Genomic DNA, 21823 nt, shown 5'->3' with positions numbered 1-21823 from the left:
GCTCAGCAGAAAGTAAGTACAGCCTGTATTTTGAACAAGTTCTACTCTCACAAAATGTAATTGGAAAGCATATTGACTGTATTTCTCTGTGTCCCTTTAAATATAGTCTCCTACCCTCGAACAAAATGTAAGTAAATTTCCATGATTTTGGGTGATTTCCACATAATAAAAGGCCTCCATGTAGATAATTTTTATTTAGTTTTTTCCCAGCTTTATTGAGGAATAATGGACAAATGTAATTGTATGTATTTAAAGTGTACAACATGGTGATTTGATATGCATATACATTGTGGAATGATTACCAAGATAAAGATGATTAGAACATCCATCATCTTACATAATTAACTCTTTTTATGTGTGTGTGGTGAGAATGTGGTCTACTCACAGCAAATTTCACATATAAAATACTGTATTATAGCCATCATGCTGTACATCAGAGCCTTAGAACTTATTCATCTTATAACTGAAACTGTATACCCTTTGGCCTATATCTCCCATTTCCCCTCCCCACAGCTGCTGGGAACCACCATTCTATTCTCTGGTTCTATGAAATGAGCTTTACTATTATATGTTTTTAAAATTTTCATAGAAGTGATGCCGTGCTGTATTTGCCTCTTTCTATCTGGCTTATTTAACTTATCAAAATTCCCTCAGTTTCATCCATGTTGTTGCAAAGGGCAGGAGTTCCTTCTTTTTTTATTGCTGAATAACATTCTTCTGTGTGTGTGTGGGGAGGGTGTATCTCACATTTTTTAATCCATTTAACCACGGGAGGACATTTAGGTTATTTCTGTACCTTGGATATTGTGAATAATGCTGCAATAGGCATGAGAGTACAAATATATTTTTGAGACACTAATATTGTTTCCTTCAGATATATATATCCAGGAGTCAGACAAGGACACTACAAGAAAATGAAATTACAGGCCAATATCCCCAATGAACACAGATACTAGCAAACTAAATTCAAGAGTACATTATCCTCGACAAAATACTAGCAAACTTAATTCAAGAGCACATTACAAGGGTCACACACTATGATCAAATGGGATTTGTCCCTGAGTGGCAAGGCTGGTTCAATATGCACAAATCAATAGATTTGATATACCACATTAATAGAATGAAAGATAAAAATTATATGATCATCTCAATAGATGCAGAAGAGGCACTGGAAAAAATCAACATCTTTTCATGATAAAAACTCTCAACAAATATCATATAGGAGGATTTTACTTCAACATATAACGATCATTTATGACAAACCCACAGCTAACATCAGACTCAGTGGTGCAAAGTTACAAGGCTTTTCTCTAAGTTCAGGACAAGACAAAGAGGCCACTGTTGCCACTTTTATGCAACATAGTACTGGATGTCCTAGCTAGAACAATTAGACAAGAAAAAAGAAAAGTCATGCAAATCAGAAAGGAAGAGGTAAAGTGATACCTTTTTGAAGATGACATGATTATATACATGTGTGTATACACATATATATTTTAAAAACCTAATAGATAATTAGTAAGTCCAAATATAGTAAAAATCAAAGCTTTACATTTTATTCAGTATTATGGTCATTCGTCTTTACTAATCCAGAAGGCTATAGGCCAAGTCCTTCACGATGGAAGAGGCGAGGCATCTGCACTGCAGCTGGTGTCTGCATGACCTTGGCTAGTGGATAGCTTATTCTTCGCCCAGTTTGTTAACTTTGACCTATGCTGATCCTTCCAGGATCAGAGCTAGGAAAGGTGGAGCATAATGGTGAGTGGAGTCCTTATCTGACGAATAATGTGACATAGTTTCACTCTATCTTGACCAGTCAGGTTCGTAAAATTCACTCTTATTCAAGTGGACTCTTGGGAGGCCTGTTTTTTCCTTTATGTGGTTGATAAATTCTCTTGCATCTGGTTGTTGAAAGCATCTTCTTTAGCCTGTGACCTTTTGCTCCTTTCTGCTAAGTTCTTTTGACTTTTCTCATAGAACTTTTGGGTGGGACTTAAGGGAACATCCTGTGGCCTAAAGGAAGTGCTCATCATGCATCCTTTTCCTCATTGAAGTTTAGGAATACAAATTGCCCAAGGCAGCCAACCACCTTTCCTTTCTTTTACTTCACTGTCAGAATAGATAACCAGCCTATCTCTCACACTTGAGATTCTCTCAGACATAAATCCAACGTCCCACACACTGCAAGGGGCACATAGTAACTCTCAAAGAAGATTCTGTGGGGTACTCGGCTGTTATTTCAGAGGCTAAGAAAAACATGACTGTCCTTATCTAATAAAAGGAGTGAGACCCAGAACGTATCAGCCACTTCCACACTCAAACTTTCTATTACACAGTCCTTTTCTAGGTCTCTCAAACTTATCTTATACACTGGAGCTGAATAATCTCACAGGATACAAACTAATTTTGTCTAACCTCCTTTTACAAGTGCTGTATATAGCCTTGCACCCCACTTTACAATATGTTGTTTATTGTCTTAGGACCTCGGTTCCAGTCTAATATCATGATTGATACATAAACATAGAAACAAGTTCAAGTAGTAATAAGCACCGTTAAGAAAACAAGAACTGTGCTCACTTTGGCAATACATATACTAAATTTGGAACGATACAAAGAAGATTAGCATGGCTCCTAAACAAGTATGCCATACAAATTCCTGAGGTGTTCCATATTTTGGGGTGAAAAAAAGAGAGAGAGGCAAACCAAGAAACAGACTTAACTATAGAAAACAAACTGATGGTTAGCAGAGGGTTGTATGGTGAGGGGGATGGGGATTAAGGCGGGCACTTGCTGTGATGAGCACCATGTGTTGTATGTACATGTTGAATCACTGTATTGCACACCTGAAACTAATATTACACTGTATGTTAACTGATAGGAATTTAAGTAAAAACTTAAAAAAAAGAAGAAAATAAAAGGAGAACCTAATGTAGAAGAAAGGAATAAGGAGGACAGCATTAGATGGTGTAGTCAGGGGAACATTTCAAAGGCATAGTATTTAGTAGGAACTTGATTGACAAGGAGAAAGCCATGCAAAGATCAGGGGTAGGTACATTCCAAATAGAGGATTAAAGATCCTGACAACAACATTGAATTCAATGGTTCAAAAAGCAGAAAGAAATCCTGTAGGGTTGGATCAAACCTAAGGGAAACAGGGCTTTGGGACAATGAACCCTCATGCATCAGAATCACGTGGAAGGTTTGTTATTACACCAATTCCTGGGTCCCATCCCAGAGATTTTGACCTGCTCCCAAGTGGCATTGTTCCTGCTGAGTGGCAGTTTTATAGGATATGAGGTCAGGGGGAAAAGCATGGGGCCAGAGAATGGAGTTTGGATTTTAATTTAAATTATTGGAGGGGCCTGGGTGGCTCAGTTGGTTGAGCGTCCAACTCTTGACTTTGGCTCAGGACATGATCTCACAGTTGCGTGAGTTTGAGTCCTGAGTTGGACTCTGTGCTGTCAGTGCAGAGCCTGCTTGGGATTCTCCCTTTCTCCTTGCCCCCTCACACTCTCTCTCTCTCCAAATAAACAAGTAAACTTTAAAACAAACAAACAAACAAATAATTGGAAAGTTGAAGGCAGTGGGGGACCATGATCTAACTTGAAAATTTTAAGATAACTGGGTGTTTTGGGACAAATATACTGTAGGGGAGGGAAGGCAGGTATGGGAGAAAGTGGGACATTCAGAAGGCTATTTCTTTTGTCCTGGCAAAGAATGTTAGTGGTTTGAATGAGCACAGTAGTGGTAGAGTTGTAGAGAAGTAATAGAAATAAAAATATATTCTGGAGAACAGGATGAAAGAAATTGATTATGGGTTAGTATGAGTAGAGTATGGGAAGGAGAAATCCTCTCTAAAACTTAGACCCATGACCGCATCTGTTTCCTTAGGAATAATCATTACACTTAACACTTTTTTTCTTTTTACTTCCCCATAGTACCTGGCAGGTGATTTAGAACAGAGTAGATAGACAGGAAGTAAGAGGATTGAATCAAAGAGGACTCAAGTAATTTGTATATTAATAATTCATTATTTATAGTATTTTCAGTATTTTCAAAAATAAAATAAAATAAATTTAGAATTAATACAGAAAACTTGGTGACATAAATCCAAGTGGAATTTGAGAAAAGATTAATAGTTAATGCTGGTAATTTAGGTAAAATAAATACAACAACATTTGGGAATGGATTAATTCCAGGAAATGCTATAGGTTCATTTCCTCTGTCTCCAAGGAAACTAACTCTGGTAGCAGTTTTATTGCCAATGGAGGGGAAAACAAGGCTTAGGATGAATGGGAAGCATTTGTCCCAGAAGTAATAGCACAATGGGCTCACCCTTTGCATCCTTCCTTTTTCCAAACATATTTGTTTTTATACTTCAGGTTAAAGTGAACATCAAGATCAGTGTTCAAACTTAATCAAAGAATAGAAGAAAAAATTGTGTATGGAATATCTATAAGATTTTATTTATGATGAAAGGCATGGCAGCAGATGTAGGAATCTGAAGAGACGGATTATAGGTAGAACATACACAGTTTCTAGGATCGGGTGGTAGATACATTCATCTCTCTATTTCTTCTGTTTTGTACTTGCCAGCTTCATGAGCTCTGGTGAAGTATGGCGTCCAGCATAGTCCCTCTCAGTGTGCTCAGCAATGTAGAGTTCCCAGTAAAATATTCTACCATTTTTTTAAAAAAAGTTTTGGTGTCTATTATTTTTGAGAGAGAGAGAGAGAGAGAGAGAGAATGAGCAGGAGAGAGGCATAGGGAGGGAGACATAGAATCTGAAGTAGGCTCCAGGCTCTGAGCTATCAGCACAAAGCCCAATGCGGGACTTGAACTCACAAACCGTGAGATCATGACCAACTGAGCCATCCAGGCATCCCAAAATATTCTACCATTGATCTATTGAAGGAGAAAGATCATATTAACATTAACTGCTAGGAAATATTCTGGAACCTATTTTTTTTATTTAATTTTTTATTTTTTTAAAATTTACATCCAAATTAGCATATAGTGCAACAGTGATTTCAGGAGTAGATTCCTTAGTGCCCCTTACCCATTTAGCCCACCTCCCCTCCCACAACCCCTCCACTAACCCTCAGTTTTGGAACTTATTTTTAAATTTTTTCTTACAAAATGCTAGATAACTACTTTACCCAAGAGTGGTTGAAGAAATAACAATTCTTTAAGGACATGTCTAAAATGGTAGCAAAATTCCATCCCATTGCCAAAATGTCCTTCTTTTAAAGACTTAAACTTCGAAGTCAAAAATATAAGATTTGTATAGAATATATCATTAATTTAAGCATACTAAACCTGAAATTTTATTCTTGAACACCAAAAAGCTCAAAATTATGATTGTGAGGAAAAAGAAATTGCCTAATCACCCAGATGTTTATCTTAAAAACTGTATCCCATTAAAAACCATAGAAAAGTGGTTTATATATACTTTTTATTGATCTATAATTTTCCCATCAAAGGAACAATCAATAATGCTTATTTTGTCAATTGAATCTTGACCCAGGAACTATTGAGAACAAAGAAGAGACATTGTAAAATTAAAGGACTAAGTAATATCAATCTAATTCCTGCTGAAGTAGTCACTTACATATGTGTCTTCAGTGCCTTAGAAATCCCCAAAAGTCCCAAATCAACATGGAAAAACAGGTAAGAACTCAGAGTTAATATAAACTATTGTGTGTTATACAGAAGGGTTTGTGTGGTTTGAAAGACATTTCAAGTAAGATGGTAGAAGACCAGCAACTGATTTTGAAATTTAGGTCTTACAAAGATAAAGAAGCATAGGATATTCAGGCTTAGCCCTGCATCCCAGAGACTTGAATAAGAGGAGCTGGAGCACAGGGCTAAAGGGCCCTGATGTACCCTGACACTCTCTGGTCTCCCTAAGTAAAACAAAGTAGGCATGTATTTCAATCTAGAGTGTTCTTGGTGTCTTCTGGTGCCCAGACATGAGCTGGAAAAGGAAAATGTTTTTTGTCTTATGATATTCTTAGAAATAAACTGAAAACAAAGGGGAAGGGATGGATTTTCTGTCAATGGGAAGCCTTATCAAAGGGCTTCAAATATTTGAGGAAGCATTTGTCAGGGTTTCTCCAAGACATGCCAAGGGAGAGAAACACTGATGAACGTTCTCAGTAATTTTTCAGCTTGATAAAGTTTCTTCTTGAAGAAACATGTCCAAGAATGCTGCAAGGCACTGGAGAGTAAATCTTCATGCATTCATGGTAAAAATCTAAAAAATAAAAATGTAAAAATATAGAAGGAAGGAAAGGAGGAAGGAAGGAAGGAAGGAAAATGTTTGCTTTTTCATGATATAAAACACATTGGATTTTGGGTACCTGTGTGGCTCAGTCAGTTAAGTGTCTGACTTTTGATTTCAGCTCATGATCTCATGGTTGTGAGATGTAGCCATGCTAGGTGTGGAGTCTGTTTGAGATTCTCTCTCTCCCCCTCCTACTCCTCCCCTACTCTCTCTCTCTTTAAAATCAAATTAAATCAAATCGTATCTATTGGATTCATAAGACTGTCTTTTGTTCTGAAATGATTATTTTTATGTTTTCAGTGTTAAAATACCATTTATTTTGTGAAAAAGGCACTACAATGCCAATAAGTTGAGAAGAGCCTTGAATTATAAAGTACTGTCAATTTTTTTCAAAATATTTTTGCATATAGCCATAAAAAATGGTACTTCATGAGATAATGAAGGGATAATTTTTTCTCTTTTCTCTAAAGAGAAATACAAGGAAGCTTTCATGAAGAATGTAAGTGTATTTGTTTATTTGATTGATTGTTTTTTAAGCTAGATCCTAAAGAATAGGAGGCAGATAACTAGAAGTGAAGGAGAACATTCCCGACAACGGTAACCTAATGAGCGAAGGTACAAAAGGGTTTTGCATGTTTGGGAGAAAATCAATATTCCAGGTTGTTCTTCTTATTTTTAAAAATGTCCATTTATTTATTTTGAGAGAGAGCATGCTCGTAGGCATGTGTGTGTGCGTGCGTGCGCGTGCACACACACACACACACACACACACACACATGTGAGCGGGGGAGGGGCAAAGAGATAGGGGAAAGAGAGAATCCTAAGCAGGCTCCACATGTCAACACAGAGCCTGATGAGGGGCTCAATCTCATGACCTTAAGACCATGACCTGAGCCGAAATCAAGAGGTGGACACTTAACTAACTAAACCACCCAGGCACCTCTATTCCAGCTTGTTTCTAACAGAATTTGTGGAGGAAAGAAATGGGAAATAAAATGGAACAGTTAGATAACATCAAATTATGTATCACCTTGAATGTCAGGACAAGGATTCTGAACTTTATTTCATTAAAAGTATAAATAATTTATGGCAGTTCTAAAATGCAATCCTATAAAGGCAAAACTAGCAAAGGAGTAGAAAGCGAACTTCATACCTCCCTCTTTTCTTTCCTTTCTTTACACGAAGGTAGCTAATGTCACATGAATAAGATGACACTGTGGCTCAGCCAGGTGAGTTCTGAAACTTGCTCAAAAAGGCAGTTCTGTCTCTTTAAACTTAAGGCATGAACCGAGTTGATTTCTAGAGGATTCTCAACAACAAAGTGCCAAGTGGAATGAACAAAAAAGGTTCTTAAGGACCACGGTACTGGCTCTGAAAATAAGGTCATCTGATGAGGAATCTCAGTCAATTTCAAAGCTACCCCATTATGTAATTAAGTCATATAAATTGTACCCCCAGATTGCATTCAACTCAGGACATCTCCTTATTAACACCACCTTCATCTACTTTCACCCTCCTACTGTCTGTCATCTCTATCAAATTGATCCAGGATTTATGACTCTAAATTTTGCTGGCTCTTTCTTGTGACATCAAAAGGAAATTAGCCTTGGTGATGCCAGATTTGGAGAACCTCATTCAATCCAGCTTTGGAATCAAAACAGGTCACCATTTTGTCACTAAAATCATTTATGGACAGATGTTTTTGCCCACTCATCTTTCAGCTTCTCAGGTTTAAATATGTGAAGTTTTCAATTATGATTCATACCAGGAGTGGGATTTTTGGAACATCCCTAGGCCCCTTAAATTGGTTTCCTTCTCACCCTCTCCCATCACCTCCTTTCCTATTGAGATTAAGGAATGTATAAAATACAACCTGTTACTGCCAGGAGGGATTACTACTATATATTATCACTCACAGCTCATTAACCTCGAAGCCCTGCTAACTAAGAAAATCCTCTCTAATGAGGTTTCCCTTGACTGCACTAAAGAACAAAAGGTCTAAAAGTTTTCCCTATTACCAGTCTTCCTCAAATTATTGCACTGTAATTAAAATGTAACTTTGAGGCCAAAGAAGAAAAAAAAAAGGTTTAAATTTGGTTTAAACTCAAAAAGACCTTGGAAAGCACTTCTGCTTTGTCCTTTGGTAACAACTAAACCATAGGAAACCATTCAGATTGGAGAAGATGATTATTCTCAATATACCTGGATTGTACCTATTCACCTAAGACAGGTGGGCATAGATCCATGTTATTTAGATGGAAATACTCTTTGGAATGTAGAAGATAAAAGGAAATTTGTCACCTCAGTGTTCTAAAAAGTCTCCTTCTTTTGGTAAAATAATCCCCTAGGTAATAGTACAAGTCTACTTTTCTTGGCTGAGAAGGACCTAGAAACCAGAATTGGGATTAGTACATTGATGGGTCCTAATGTGTTTTTTATTAAGAGCCCTAGACTCAGGGTTATTTGTATGGTTGTATCACCAGAATCTTAAGGAGTAAAGATGTAGATAAAACAAACAGAAGGAGCTGTGTTCCCAGGAGAAATTTATAATCTGGTGAAGTAGCTAGAATTAAGTATCCTCACCTCTGAGCTTTGAGTTTTTAAATGCCCAAAATGCAAATAATAATTACCTCTTTTAGCTTCCTTGGAAACCTGATTTATGTGTGTAGCATATCCTCAGAGGAACAGTCTAAAGAGTTAGGGACTCTTAGTCTGGAAAATGAAGGCTGAGAGGAGAATACAACTTCTGCTTCTAAAATGGTGAAAGGATTGGCTTGAGGGAATACAACCTTGACCACTGAATCCTAGAAGACTAATTAATAAGCCGAGGCTCTCTTGAAACTCAATTTAAATTTAGAACATTAAAGATAAGTCTTACTTCACAAAGGAAGAGTAAACACATGGTACTCATTAAGCAAAAAATCATTGCAATTTGAGAAGAGAGAAAACTTCCCAGCTTGGATCATACTTTTATAATAAGGTTCTAAAGGGTACTAAAATATTTAGGACACATCCCTGATCTTGACATTCAGGTGAAGAAGAAAAACCTATAGACCATGATAGTGCAGCAAGAAAATTCTGGGTTATAGATAACATTGGATATATTCATGGTATTGTTATTCATGTCTTCCGTGGATCTGCAGAAATGGTCGGTTGAGAGATAATGCTAAAGTAATACAAGAGGAGATGTTTTCAGTGGGTGTCCATGAGGAGAAAAGGTAAAAAGTCAAATGGGTGGTAGACCTACTAAACAGTAATAATTAACACCACTGTCTCCATACACACAGGTTCTTTAATTAAAACATTCCACAGTACAAATAGGTAGTGAAAATTGAAACACATACTTCCCTACTGTCAAAGAGCTTACAGTTTGTTGCTTTTTGTGAAAAACCAGTGGTTTGTGAACCCCAAAACATCCATTCTAGTATTAGTGTCATCACTAATTTATATCAGTATGAGAAACTAATTTGTCCACACTGGGATAAAATGTCTTCCTGCTATATTGGATATAAGAGTATGCATCTTCCCATATCACCAGATAGTTTTCCAAAATAAATATAATAAACATCATGGAAGTGCTTTGAAAAGTAAAGACACCCTGCAAACACTGCAAGAAGTGCAAACACTTCTATTGCATTAGAAGACAAAACAAAACCACAACTACTACAAGCAAAAAGACTTTTTTTGCCATTCCTATACTTTTGAAAATTTGAACAGATGCTTATGGCAACTTTGGTCTTATAATTCTAGGAACCATGGAATCATTAGCCAGAATACCTGAAGACTACTCAAGGGTTTTGAGGAGAGTAGAACTCTCTAGTTAGAATAAATAGAATAAATTGTTAGCCATAATATATTCAGAGTTGCCATTTGCCATTGAAGCCTAGGTATATGGTGTGAGTATTAAGGATTAGATAGAGTTCACCAAGCCCAAGACTATCAGAGATATCTTGAGTAAATCATGGTTCCTGCCCTATAGCTGCTTTTAATTTACTACAGAAACAACCAAACCAATAATAATAATAATAATAATAATAATAATAATAAGTGAAATTCAATATAAGGAAGTGTACAATTGAGTACTAGTCTTTGTAGGACAAATTTTAAAGGTTTAGAAAAAGCAGAAATTATGAGCTTTAATCATTTGTGATAGGGAGTAGCAGAGAGAGGTAGATAACTTTCAAATATTAATATTTCCCACTCCATATTTTTCTTTCCCTAATGAGTTGTGGCAGGAGGCAGATGCTCAGCTAAAGATATTTCACAGCCTCCTTGCATCCAGGGGTAACCATGTGGCTAGGAGTGGAATGGAGATATGCCTTCTTACCTATCTCTCACATCAACCACTTACTCGCATTTAGTACAGGACTTACAAGTCATAGCGGAACGTGGAACCAAGAGGTTCAAGAATCCTGGGTCTCTGAATTACAGCCCAGAAGAGAGCTGCTTGCAGACAAGGAACTCCTACATCAGTCCCCTTAACTTAGAGATTAATCTTTTATTTGTTAAGTTAGCATATGTGAGGATTTGTTTGTATAGTAGCTAGATTCCCCTAACTAATATATTGATCATTAATAACAAAATAAATTGGAAATAATTGTTCATCAGATAGAATTTCCAAAAGAAATTATTCCAAAGAGTTGATTTGCACAGAGCAACAAAATATGAGACAATCTACAAAAATTGATCATTTGAAAGAACTGTTTCTTCCATAAAATGAAGGAAAAGCTTCAGGGATTATCATAATTCAGATAATAATTAAGAACCTGAGGTCCAATCCAGAATTTAATTATTTTAACAATTTTTTGAGTAGGGTATAAACTAGAAAATTCTCAGCATAGTGGTTTCTGTTTTAAGCACTGGTGAAACCACTCTCCCAATCTTGACTCCAGTGTCCTCCTGAAAGCTCTCTGAGTACTGGAGATAAGTATAAAATAATTGCTGAATGAATAGTTTAAGACATGATCCAGTGTAGAAAACACAGATGTTATAGGTCCTGCCCTTAAAGAACATAAGAAAAGACAAAGAAGTAAAGCACAAAATCTGAAATAAACATATAATTTGGGGTTGGGGGGGGTGATTAGGTGGTTGTTGTTTATAAACCATTTTTCCAGAACAAAGAGTAAGGAATAATACTGAAAAGGAATAGTAATGGTGGGTTTGAGCCCTTTAATGTAAGACAAAGAATCACATCATGTCTGCTCATATCTCACACAGCCAGCTCCGCACTAATACTGACCCCTCATTATTTAGTACTTAAGGAGTCCTTGAGGGTTCTAGAGAGCTTTCTCATTTCTTGACCATAATTAGCCCCGGGAATAATGTCAGGATTAATAAATAAACTATTGATTAAAAAACAAATTGGGTGTATGTATATGCATAGGTGTGTGTGTGTGTGTGTGTGTGTGTGTGTGTGTGCACGCACACACACACATATACCTATGCATATATGCTGCATTTAATATTTCTTTCAGTTTCAATACTTTTTTCTGGCATTTTTCATAAATACCTAAATTGAGGTTATGCTCTTTGCTGATTTAAGTGTGTAAAAAAATACGCACACATGTACATACACATTATTAACTGAGCATATTTAGTCTCCAGAAAGCTAGTATAACTTGGCATCACATGTTGAGTTTCTTACTAGTTGAGACAAATTGCTGTTATTTTTCTCTGTGTTAAATATTTGCTCAGTGGCACCAAAAGGTGTGAAAGCAAATGCTGGGGAAAACTTCCTTGGCACTCCTCTGATTTTACAGTCACCCAGGGAGAGGGCAGATATTTCAGCCTTTATCTGCAACAATGCTGTGTTAGTCTCAGGAGAACAAATCATTTGTGGGAATCTCAAATTCACCCAGCCTAGTATGCTGTATATAGTTTGATTCTTTTAGCTTCCTGGAAAGTAGAAAGCTGGATGCTTACACTTAGGGGGAATGCAATATTCTCAAATAAAATAATGATGATATTGTTTTAACTATACACATGCGCACACACAAAGTTATAGTCCATTTTCTTTTTGTATATTTTTCCATTAACGAGCAGGAGAAACCATAAACATTTGTGAAAGAGGCAATTGCTCATATGATGTGAATACCTTAAAATATAATTTCACCTTCAACTTCACTCTAGTAGACATATGGTTGATCCTTTTCTATGTACCTTATCCCTTTATTAGTGTCAGTGCCTTCTGAAAATGGCAATAACATAGACATCTGCCCCCCTTATCAATCTACCTCACAGCATTGTTGTAACTTTGAAGTGAGATATAACAGGTATAAACTCTTCTCAGTTTTACTCATAGAATCAAGATATGTTATGTATGACTGATAATGCTCTTGCTCAGGCAGAGAATATGGACTGCAAAAAATCAAGATTTAAAAGTTTTAGTTACACATTTAATGGAAATTGAGCCATATAAATGTATGTGATGAAATAAAATTATTTAATGAATAAAGTATCTCGAAACTGAATGACTTAAAACAAGACACACATATCATTTCTGTTACTGTGGGCCAAGAGTGCCGGAAGAGATTAGCTGAATCCTCTGCTTCAGGGTCTCTCACAGTATTATAGTCAAGGGCTGGGTTCTTGCCTGAAGAAGGACCCACTTCTAAGCTCACTAACCTGGGTTTTAGGAAGATTAAATTCTTTGCAGAGTATTGGATTGAGGGCCTCATTTCATTCCTTGCAATTGGCTAGAGCCTAACCTCAGTTCCTTGCCCTGTGTGCCCCTACAATATGACAGCTTGTTTCATCAAAACCAGCAAGAGAGCAAGTCTGCCAGCAAAATGAAAGTCACATTCTTATACAAATGAATCACAGAAGGGACATATCACTTTTACCATGTTCTATTCATTAGAAACAAGACACCATATCCAGCCCATACTCAAGGGGGGAGAATTGCATCGGACATGAATATCTAGAGTAAGGGATTATTTGAAGCCATGCCAGAAGCTGTCTGCTACAAATATTATAATTATATAACATAATCAAAATCTTAATAACATATTTTTCTTTTCAAAATTCATTTGCTGCTGAAATTAAGCAAATGCAATGGTATATTTACACTCTAACAAATGTAAATTTGGAACTATAGATTTTTTTTCCTACATTCAAATTCTGAACTCATATATTCTATACATAAAATTAAATCAGCAAATCATTATAATGCATTCACTGACAAAAAACCATAGTGCTAGATGCTGCAGGGAAGACTAGATTCATAAAACAGTGTCCCCACCCTCAATCAGGTTATAATTGAGAAATGAATTTTTATACGTTTCTTAAAGTTAAATAACACTATAAGATGTTTATAATTCCTGAGGCTCTATGAGGTCAGTGAAACAAGAAAGTAACAGATATTAAATGCTGTGATTTCAGGGGGATATACTAGGATGGAATGAAAATCCTTGGAAAGGGGGGATTATAAAGCTAGATTATTAAGACTATGTAGTATTTTAAAACAAGAAAACCCAAGAAAATATCCCAGATGGAATATGAGATATAAGCAAAAGCAGCCAGGCTAAACATGTGCACAGTGGCCTGGGGAAACAGTTAAAGGGCCATATGACTGTATCAGAAAGTATATACAATAGGGTAGTAGAGTGTAAGAGAAAGCACAAGTTTAAGTTGTGGAATATCTTAAAAAACCCTTTTTTCATGTTTGTTACTTATTTTTGAGAGTCAGAGACAGAGCACGAGTAGGGGAGGGGCAGAAAGAGCAAGAGACACAGAATTTGAAGCAGGATCCAGGTTCTGAGCTGTCAACACAGAGCCTGACGTGGGGCTGGAACTCACAAACTGTGAAATCATGACCTGAGCCAAAACCAAGAGTCAGACACTTAACCGACTGAACCACCCAGGCACCCCATGCTGTGGAATATCTTAAAAATGAAACTATGGAATTTGCTCTCAATTCTTCTAACATTATGGAATTAGTAAAGGCTTTTGAGATACTAGATGACAAGATCAATTTTAGGTAGTTTGAATAGATAGGATGAACTTTTATTTGCATCAGAATAATGGTCTACTTGTAAGTAGAGGAATAGCATGGTGTTAAGATACCTTGGGTGTCAGGCTGACTTGAGATTAGGAAGTGGCTCTGCCATTTAGTGCTTGTATGATCCTGGAAAGATATGTAATCTTTATAAGTTTACTTTTTTCATCTATAAAGTAGAAGACAATAGTATCTACCTTGTTAAATTGTATATTAAACAAAAAGATAGATTTTACAATCTCAGTGCAATATGTGAACTAAGTTGTTACTTATTGTCACCTCTTATCACCACCGCCATTTTTTTAATGTTTATTTATTTATTTTGGGAGAAGAAGAGAGAGGGGGCAGGTAGGGGCAGAGAGAGGGAGAGACAGAATCCCAACCAAGCTCTGTACTGTCAGTGCAGAGCCTGATTCAGGGCTTGATCTCATGAACCACGAGATCATGACCTGAGCCAAAATCAAGAGTCATACACTTAACCGACAGAGCCACCCAGGCACCCCATCACCACCATGATTCTTAACATCATTTTAAAGATTTAGGCAGAATTAAAATTAAAGAGTTAGACAACTAAGGAGTTACACATTAGGCAGGCGGAAGTCAGTTTTTTATATGTGAGAACTCAGCCATTAATAACCTAAGTAGAAACTAAAAGATGATACTCACATGCAATTTTTCATTTTCTTTTTAAGTGGAAAGAATGTATACTCAATTTTACATGGTTTAAGTTCTAGTTCTGCTACTTATCAGCTGTGTGACCCTAGTAGGATCATCTCACCTATCTCAGTTCCTTCTAAGGCAATACTCAGTTTATCTTCCAGCTCACCAAAGAGGGACCATCATACTGAACAGTGTTATTTGTAGAAACTAAAAGAGTGTACTATTTTAATTTCAGAGAAATCTGAATCTTTCTCGAAATCAATGGAAGCATAGATCCCTTGACACATTCAGATGATGTGATATAAATAAATGCTCATTGTTTGTGGTTTGAGATGGTGACCATATCTTTGTTTATTAGACATAGTGTTTTCTTATATGTTTTTACTTTCTTTTTCTTTCTCCTTTTCTTTTTCTAGTAATGTGGTTTAACCAGAAGCTCAGAGTATCTTACAGTAGGCACATAATGTTACTTTTTTGGCAATTACTTTCTTGTCCAAATGTGTTTTGATATGTACCTTTAGGAATAGGAGTTAAGAACAGGTAGTTTTATCAGTAAAGCAGAGAGAGGAATAAAAAAGAAAGAAGGTGAGAACCAGCAAGATGATTGCTTTTGACCAAAAACAAAGTTACTATCTCATGGATGCTCTGTGTGAGTGGATTTTGGCTTTTGGTATGTTTTTGTAAATTAGTGTAGTTGGCCCAGTTTCAAATTTTGAAGATGCAGTGCTAGCCAGAAATAGAAAAAAAAAGAATAATTCAAGGTCAGAAGCATCCTTGAAAATATAGCTGCCCCTTCAGCACCTCCCCCAGTCTATCTGTCACAGAAATAAGAGTCAGACTCTGAAAGCTCCACAGAATGTGGAATCACTGTTAGTATAATCTGATGAGAAGGGAAGTTCTCAAATAGCATCTCTGTTATAGTTAATTTGAGAAAAATGTTAGAGAAAAGACCATAAGTGTCTTTGCTTCACCATTTTTTTTGCCAAAAGTTTCAAATACAGTGTTTATTTTTTTTTTTTAATGTTCATTTATTTTTGTGAGAGAGAAAGAAACAAAGCATGAGCAGGGAACAGGCAGAGAGAGAGGGAGACAGAAAATCCGAAGCAGGCTTCAGGCTCTGAACTGTCAGCACAGAGTACAGCACAGGACTTGAACTCACGAACTGTGAGATCATGATGACCTGAGCCGAAGTCTAACACTTAATGGACTGAGCCACCAAGGTGCCCCCAGATACAGTGTTTAATTTCTGAATCACTGTATTTAGGGTCTACTAAATAATAAGTATAATTTTCAATACAGTAATTATAAGAAATATTTCTTTTTAAGTTTATTGTTCCAATGGAAAATAGTTTTCCAGATGAGTTAGTCTTCCTACAGGCCCATGTTCTTTAACACAAAAGAAGAACATTTCCTTTATCCTGCCAGCGTTTGTCAGCCATCTGGAATGTGAGAGAATCCTATGACTTATCAGAAGAAAGTAAGTTGTCAAGACGACTAGGAAAAAAAAAAACACATAGAGTGTTTATTAAGTACCTCAGCAGGAATATGTGGCATATCTCAACAAAACTTATTAATTAGAATTTTGCAGTCCCATATAGGGAATTTATATAGGGAGAATCTGTGCTCTTGATATGTAAATTTCAAGTCCATTTGTCTTGACTGTAGTTTTCTCCTCAACTTCCTTGATTACACTTCTGAACTGACTCTGTGGACATCCCCAGTCTCTCCTTGTGCCTAAACTTGTCTTCTTACTTGTATTTCTATTTACTATAAAATTTTAATTTAAGATCATTTTTATTGAGTTTCCGATCTGTGCCTGGAACCTGTTCTAAACAATTGCCCCTTTGATGTACCACTTGGTTCTGGTTTTTCAAATCTTTAGCTGTTCCCAATAGTTTGAGAGCCGTTATGTTGGATATAATAGAAAGGGAAAAATGTGAATGATTCCAGGCAGAAGAAATAATAGGAACCAGTGAACAGATGGTAGGGTAAGTTGATGGAACTGAGAGATAATCTACCTAGTTTAAGATAAATAAGATAGAAATATGATGAGATAATTTTTATTACCCCTCATTATTTCTACATTGTAATAATTCATGGTAGTGATTTGATTTATCTTAGAATAATTTGGCTTACTTTTTTGAATTTATTTGGAGGCTGGAAGTACAACATCACAACATTCTTTCATAAGTGGTTAATATGTGAACTCATTGTACTATTTTTTCTGTACTTAACAAATATCACCTTAATACCTGGATCCCTGGCAGTGCTACTTTTCAAGATTGCTTTGCAGTGTGTCCCTTCAAAATTGTTTGGTATGATATCGGTTGAAAATTCCAAATTGACTTTGGTGGCTATTTGCTGTCTGGGCATCTCATGGACATCTTTCCAACAAGAAAATTATTTAGGAAATTAGGATTAGAACCTCAGTCCTACAGGAAATAATAAGAGAATTCTAACGGTCAAGGATTGATGAATTAGAAACAATTTGAGGAGGCAGCACACCTATGGAAATGGATATAGTCACTTTTGAAATAAGAGACAGCATCCTGTTTATGTCACTGGATAAAAGCATGCTACCCAAAACAAGGGAGTTTTAAAGCTTCCTAGAGCAATGCCTTGAAATCAGCAGATAAAAGGGTTTTTTGTGTGTTAGTTTTGTTTTGTTTTTAGAAGTAAATATTATGGTTTTCCACCAACATCAAAGTTTCTGGGAAATTTATTGCAAAACTATTGACAGTGTCTCCTCTCCCTGAATTTATAATCCTCATTGATCCCTTTCAATATACAGATTCAACAGGAAACTTTACAGCAGTCTCCATTATATTCCAAATGAATTTTTCACCTTTTCTGTCTGATTGACAAATATATAGATACCAAAATCACTGTCAGCAGAGGCTCTCCCACTAAGTTCAAGGATAAGTTCTATGTCTGAGAGTATCCCCAAGTCCAGTGAAGAATTCATCAAGACCTTCCATTGTCTAAAGTAGACAATGAAAATTAGTTTAGGAACATTTTCAGTTCTGAAAGAATCACTTGAACATGTAATATAAGGGTTACTGGGACACCCGTGTGGCTCAGTCAATTAAGCGTCTGACTTTTGATTTCAGCTCGGGTCATGAACTCACGGCTCATGGGATTGAGCCCTTCATTGGGCTCTGCACTGACAGTGCAGCCTGTTGGGATTCTCTCTCTCCCTCTCTTCCTTCCCCTCCCCTACTCCCCTACCCACACACACACACACACACACACACACACACACTCTCTCTCTCTCTCTCTCAAAATAAATAAATAAGCATAAAATCAAAAGGAACAACAACAAAAAGTAAGGGTTAGCAAACTTTTCTGTAAAGGGTCAAATAGTAAATATGCAAATTAAAGTGTTGTGGACCATATGGCTTAGTCCCAACTACCCAGCTCTAGGCAGTAACACAAAGGCAGTCATGGACCATAGGTGAAACAACTGAGCATGGCCTTGTTAAAAAAGACAAAACCAAAACCAAAAATCTTTACTTCTGGGCTCTGAAATTTGAATTTCATATAATTCTCAACTGTTGTGAAATATTATTCTTCTTTTCATATTTTTCAACCATCTGAAAATGTAAAAAAATATTCTTATCTTGTGAGCTGTGTCAAATAGCAGGTTTGGCTTGTGGGCCATAGTTTTCTAAACTCTCATGTGTTATAATGCAGTATATTAAAATTTTTTGCTATAGCAAAAATGTTAGCTGTAAAAATAAAAGGCTATTTAGGTACATTATATAATAAAAGAGAAGTATTACTATGCAGAAAAGTAACTTTTGTAGATAGAAATGAAGGTAAGATTTAGAGTCCTGACACTAGCAAGGGCCCAAAGTAGTTACCTCAACCAGTCTCCTATCTCCTGACAAATAGTTATTTGGGGAATACATTATTTTCTTCTGAAGATCATTGTCTTGGCAGCTCACCTGGGAGAGAATAGTATTCTTTAGGTCCCAGAAGAAGGATATCTTATGTGGCTTAGTGTGAATAAGCACCTCTCTTGGCCCTGGTCTTACTTAAAAAAATAAGATAAACCCTTTGATCTCCAGCAGGGTTATGAGTGGTCCAAACTAATGTCATTCCCTTCAGTTGGATATTTTGTAAAATGCATTTCTTTGTTTCTTATAAAATCTATATTTTATGAGTAAGTACTCAGCAAGGTAATGTTCTTTTGACTTTTTATATATTTTTTCACTTGCAATCTATATTATTTATTTGGCAAACTCTATCTGATACTGCCATGTTATAATGAAGGTAACACAAATGCACATGCCTAACACAGGTTGAGCATTAAGCAAATGCTCAACACATGTCTCTTAATTTCTATCCTGCCAACAACATATCACCAGTATCCAATAATGTGTCCTTTGTATACCTTAATGAATTTCTGATGTTGATGACAATGATAAAACCATTCCTTATTCTGTGTGTGTGTGTGTGTGTGTGTGTGTGAGAGAGAGAGAGAGAGAGAGAGAGAGAGAGAGAGAGAGAGAGAGAGAGAAGGGAAAGAGATAACATAAAATAGTCTGGTGAAACAGTGACTTTTCCTTTTGATTCCCATTACTGTCCAATTGAAAACAATCCTTAAAAGGAATTTGACATTTTTTAGGGTTAGTTTAGCTTTTTTTTCCCCCTTTCTCTAGTCCCAATCTCACCGCCTGGATATAATAATCATAAAACAGTTTATTCTGGTCCTTGACAACATTATACTGGATTACAATGAAGTAACTCATAGAGGACTTGAAAAAAAAATAACATAAAGTGGGCTTTCCATATCTATAGAAAAGTTTTTTTGAGTTGAGGTTTACTTCACAGGTTTTCTATCAGTGTTTCTGCATTTCTGTACTGCTCTTTGCTTTTATTCTACAAATAGGACAGAGTTCAGAGGAGGTCATAGTCTTATTTTCTTCCGAAGCGTTTGCCCAGTCCAAATATATTTCCGGAATAGGGTTTGTCAAGAATCCCACACAACTTCTAGATTTGATAAACTAAGGTTCAAGACAAAAAAGGAACTAATAATCATCTGAAAATAAAGCTTTGGTCAGGCAAACCTTTCTTTAAAAAGGAAAAAAAATATGATTCTCTACTGTACATTTTTTTTCTTGGCCATATAGTTATCATGCTCAAATATAAGAGAGAAACAGAGTAAAAGTTAATGCAGCCTTATTAGGAGATACTAGAAATGAAAAGAAATATGCCTTTTTTAGTATACTATAAATGCAAATGTTGTGAAATCTGTAAGAGTTGGAGGAAATTGAAAATTTTATCCTGCCATCTTTTAGGGAATAAATATGGGTAAATTAAGAAAACCAATTAAGATATAAAAACAGCAGGCTTGATGGTTTCAAGGCAAGAGATAGCAGATCAAAAGTTTCAGGAAGAGACAGAAAGATCTCTTAGCTTGCAGCAAAGAATAGCATATGAAGTTTGTCAGCCTTGGCAGAAACTAATAGGAGGTGAAAGCGTAAAAAATGAAATGATCAGAGAAAATGAATATGGACCTTCAGAATAGGAAGATTGGGGAAGTTTTCCTATACTTAATGGGAGTCATGAAGAGAAAGATACAACAAAAGGTGTGTTAAAGATAATTTTTTGGCAAATGTCCAAAAATCAAATAAAATAGGAATTTCCAAGTGTTACCACCTAAGAGTGGTAACAAATGACAAAAAAAAATGTCATTTTTTAAGCAAAACACTTAAGTGATCATATTATATTCTGAATCTTCTCCATTAAAAATACATGCAAATGTATGACCCAGACTGCCACCTTAATTTGTAGGCTTATGGCTTATTATACAAACTAGACCAATCCTATTTGAAAAATCTTTGTTAGAAATTACATTGGTATTTGCACATTCTCTGTGGTAGACTAAAGATAGCCATGGATTCTTTCATACTGTCCTCATTGAGAAATGGGAGTGTCTGTGTCCCCTGCCTTTGAATCTGGGCAGTTTCCATAACTGCTTCACTAAGAGAGTGTAGAAAGAGTGATACTGTGCCAGTTGCTGGGTCTAGTCCTTAAGTAACTTCTTACTTTTTCTCAGAACACTCTATCTTAGAGTTCTAAGCCCCCAAGTTAGAAGTCCAACTACCCTGATGAAGACAATACTTAAACATACCTTGAGACTCATGTTTAAGAGAGGGAGAGAGGCTCAGATTAGCCCATTCTTTCAACCATCCTTACTCTGGTGCTAACCATGTGAGTGAAGCCTTTAGGTACCCACCAGATCATCTGGCTGTCAGCTCAGTGTCAGCTGAGCCATGTACAATTTCCTGAGCCACAGAATGATAAGAGAAAGTAAAATCACTGTTGTTTGAAGTCAAGCTTTGAGAATGTTTCTTACAAGCAATAGGCAACTGGAACAGAACTGGTTCTGGTACAGTGGGTACCACTGTAACAAATGCCTAAAACATGTGAGGGGCACCTTGGTGGCTCACTTGGTTAAGTGTCTGACTTTGGCTCAGGTCATGATCTCACAATTTTTGGACTTGAGTCCTGCGTCAGGCTCTGTGCTGACAGCTGAGTCTGGAGCCTGCTTCGGTTTCTGTGTATCCTTCTTTCTCTGCTCCTCCCCTGCTTATGCTCTGTCTCTCTCACTCTTAAAAATAAACATTTAAAAAAAAAGCCAAATACTTAAAACCTTTGCAGTGGAGGCTAGAGATAAGAAGTTCCCCTTTATGAAGTGGGCACATGTTTGTCAACACTACTGCCTGTGACATCTTTGGACATATAGAGGAGACCTAATGAACTCATAGATTTCACCGGATAGATTTTCAGAACAGAACATAGGAATTGATGACTGACTTTTTCTAGCTGCCTAGGATAAACTATGAGGTGAGAATTGAAGGAACTGTAGAGCTATTG

The 21823-nt window shown here is 36.4% G+C and overlaps 1 non-coding gene across 1 annotated transcript; it reads left to right on the top strand.

Moving 5' to 3' along the window:
- Positions 1 to 2566: 2566 nt before the first annotated feature.
- On the top strand, positions 2567 to 2673 carry LOC132666189 (U6 spliceosomal RNA). The gene has a single exon (XR_009604553.1). It is a non-coding gene; the product is annotated as a U6 spliceosomal RNA (small nuclear RNA).
- The last annotated feature ends 19150 nt before the right edge of the window (positions 2674 to 21823 follow it).

The sequence above is a fragment of the Panthera onca genome, chromosome D3, assembly GCF_046562875.1.
Source record: "Panthera onca isolate mPanOnc1 chromosome D3, mPanOnc1 haplotype 2, whole genome shotgun sequence".
NCBI lineage: Eukaryota > Metazoa > Chordata > Mammalia > Carnivora > Felidae > Panthera > Panthera onca.
This window is presented reverse-complemented; position numbering and strand designations above follow the sequence as displayed.